At 46.1% G+C, this 3,574-nt stretch overlaps 1 pseudogene; it reads left to right on the top strand.

Annotated features, from left to right (window-relative positions):
- The window catches only part of LOC138158517 (high mobility group protein B1 pseudogene), a 25,134-nt pseudogene that overhangs the window by 21,385 nt on the left and 175 nt on the right, over positions 1-3,574 (top strand).

The following is a 3,574-nucleotide window of genomic DNA, read 5'->3' as shown; positions in this document are numbered from 1 at the left end:
ACATGCATGCACACTCAAACAAAGGAGGGTCTAGGAATCGAATGTCCAGCATCCACCTACTGGGAACAATTATGACCAAGACACCTGTGGGATGAGTGTGTGCACAGCTGCCCTAGGTGGTACCTTTCTACTCAATGGACTCTAGACAATCCCTTTTACCTCTAGGAACAGAGAGAAAGCTCTTTAAAGCCCTTCCCAAGATGGCTCTTCCTTCCTTCCCAGTCTCCTTACACTTGACCCCACTCCACGTTCTCCTGACTCGGCTTTTTCACTGGCTGTCTCCCATGCCTGGAGGCTTCCCTGGCCTCCATTCCATCTTGGGTAGGAGGGTTTTCCTGGTGTCCCTCTCTTCCTCCCCTGCTGGTGCCATCCCTTCTGACTTTCCCTTCCATCTCTTTTGCAGATATTTGGCATGTATGTAGTTGTTTTCAGGTTGCCTCCCCCATTAGAGTGTGTTCTCCTTGAGGGCAGGGATATGCCTTGTTCTGGCATCCCCAGGATGTAGCACAGCACCTGCCTATGCTAAGCATATTGACTGACTGCCTGATCAGGGCCCATGCATGGAGGTGCACACCTGTGCTCTACTGACTTTTCTTCTGGACCTTTGATCTTCTAGGTGTCACATTTTCCATTCTCTTAGGAGGCACCATGGCATTGCTGTACCTGGTCTTCAGGGTCACCCACTCCCTTTCCAAAGCCCAAGTCATGGTGTGCCTCCTAAGTGTCTCCCTGACAGGGAAGGCCGAAGCTCATTCAACCTCTCTCTCTGTCTCACTTATGGTTTTTCCTCTAAGGAGCTCCCTTTATGGCCTCCCACAAGTCTGTCCTCTATCTGTAGGTGGTGTTGTGATTAGGAAACATCCTCCTTCAAAAGGGTTCTAACTCTCCTCAGCGAGCCCCTCTGAGCTCTGCTCCCATCCATGTTACACTGAGGGAGATGGGGAGAGGCCTCCAGGCTCCTAGATGGGGAGAGCCTTCCAGCTTCCTAGACAGGAGAATGTTTCCAGCCTCCCAGATGGGAAGAAGCTTCCAGTCTCTTAGACAGGAGAAGGCTTCTAGCCTCCTGGATGGGGAGGAGGCCAAGGTCAGGGCTGCTCTTTGATTCTTCTTGGACCCTTCTATTTTCACTCTTCTGTTAACTACTCCTCTCCCCTGAGTCTCTTAGCTCAAGTATCATCTACCCTATTGCTAGAAACCCAGTTTTGCTCTTGGGCCCTATCACCCCAGCTGGCAAGGCAAACATGCCCTGGGCTTGACTTCCTCAAACAGAAAAGCTGCCAAGTCTTTGGTGATAAAAAATGCTCTGAATGTCCCTATTCATGATCCTCTGTCTCATGGAAGCAGCAACATCTGTGCTGGCCAGAGAAGTCTCAAAACACTTGTGACCTGTGTTCCACCTCTCCCCAGCAGCACGTCACAGCCTGGCCTCTTTTCGGTTTCTCTAAAGGATAAGTGTGGAATCCTTCACTTGAGTTGAAAAAAATCCTTTGGGCAAGTACAAGATGGAGGAAACATGGCCTTTTGGTCCATAAGAAAAAAATCCTAATTTTAGCAGATCACAGGTTCAATGTGAGTCAACAGGACGACCTGTTAGCAAAAATCAACAAATAAATAAAAAGGCTAATTTGATCTCAACTGACAGAAAGATATTGTCAGAAGAAGGGAAGCAGCAGTGCCATAGTCCATCCTCTGCCTTGGTCAGACCCCAGCTGGAGTCTGTGCCCATTCAAGGCATCACTTTGGAGTGAGGGTGTCCAGAGGAGGGCAGTCAGGGTGAGAAAGCATTTGGAACCCTATCAATACAATCTGCTCCATACTCTGGGAGAACCAAGGAGGTACCTAAACTTCTCAATTGGATGGAAGCAGGGGAAATCTAGGAAGTCTTCATGGAAAAGGTGGAATTGGAGCTAGCTCCTAAAGAAATGACATCATGAGCATGCTACTTTTCACTTTCATTTTTTTCTTTTGAGTCTTCTTGTACAAAATGACAAATATGGGAATGTTTTACATAATTGCACACATATAACCTATATCTGATTGCTTACCATCTCAGGGAGGGGGCAGGGGAAGGATGGAGGAAGGAGGGATAGAATTTAGAACTCAAACCTTTAAATAAAAATGCTTAAAAATAAAAAAAAATAACATCAGGGTTCTATATGCGGAGTTTAAATCCGGAATAACAATCTATAAATGAACAAAATTTGAATGAAGAAGAACCAAAGGATCATCTGGTGCAAACTCTCTCCCCTCCCCATTTTATAGATAAGGAAAATGAGTCCCTAGATGGGGCAGTGATTCAAAAGTTGTGAGCAAGGCCGGGGTTGGAGCCAGGGCCTATGACTACAAGCCCACTTTTTATTAAAATTCCCTAAGCAGGACATCCTTAATCTTCCCTGAATAAGACAGAGAAAGACAGTGAAAGAGACAGAGAGATGGAGAGAGACAAAGGAAAACAGAGAAAGATAGTCAGGGAGAAGCAGAAAGAGAGAGAGAAGTGGAGAAAAAAGAACAAAGGAAAACAGCTTTCAGGGTTGCTTTTCCCCCATCTGCACTCCTAACCCGACCTCTTGGCCATCTGTCACTCCAAGTTCTAAGATCAATAATGTAGTCTAGCAGAAAAAAATTACATGAGGAGTTAGAACTACGCTCTGAGCCCATGTCAGCCATTAAGTGCTCGTGTAACTGTCCAGCTGGGTGCCCCTGGTCTCTGCCTTTCACACTGAAGTAAGCATTTGGCCCCTTTATCACATCACAGTGATTTTAGGATAATAGATGAGACATGTGTGATATAGAGTCTCCTGGCTTCAGTTCATTTGGTCCATTCTGAGCACTGCCACTAGATTGGTCTTCCTAAAACCCTGATCACATCCTCAAAAACCTTGGATAGCTCCTCCTTGTCTGCTGACTAACATCTATAGCCCTTCATCATTTGGATGCAACCTACTCTCTCTGTCTTGCCTTCCATGATTCCCAAGCTCCAGCCAAAGTGGACTCTACAACCCAAATCTTCCTCACTTTTCATTTTCCTTGCCTTTGTCCAATTTGTTCCCTGTGCTTGGAATGCCTCAGCCAATGCTCAACCTATCCTTGGTCATTTAAGGGACTGGACCTAGGATTACATTGGTATAGGGAAGACCCTGGGGAGGAAAGTCACAAAGGAAGCACTGTGTCTGTCTTTGATGTCTTGGGGAGTTTTCTACAATAATGAGAAGTGATGAGCAGAGGGTCACATAGCTAATCTGCCTTAGAGGCAAGATGCACAATCAAGTCCTCTTGGTTCACCTCTGGCCACAGATATGCTGTTCTCTAAGGAAGAGAAGGCTGTATTCAAATCCAGAGTAGCAGTCCTCCAGAAAACTGCCCTCCTCCTCTCAGGAAGGTGAGATTTCAGCAAGCATTTACCAAGTGCCTATTTTGTGTTCCATAATGGGGGGAGGAAATATGTAAATAACTTTGCACGTACATGCTATGTACAGTGTAAATGAAGGTAAGCTCAGAAGATTTTGTGTGTATTGTGTGTGTGTGTGTGTGTGTGTGAGAGAGAGAGAGAGAGAGAGAGAGAGAGAGAGGGAGA

Source organism: Petaurus breviceps, unplaced genomic scaffold, assembly GCF_028583685.1.
Source record: "Petaurus breviceps papuanus isolate PSGF00001 unplaced genomic scaffold, PetGlider_PUasm1.0 174, whole genome shotgun sequence".
Lineage (NCBI taxonomy): Eukaryota > Metazoa > Chordata > Mammalia > Diprotodontia > Petauridae > Petaurus > Petaurus breviceps.
Note: the sequence above shows the minus strand (reverse complement) of the source record. Positions and strands in the feature narration are given on the sequence as shown.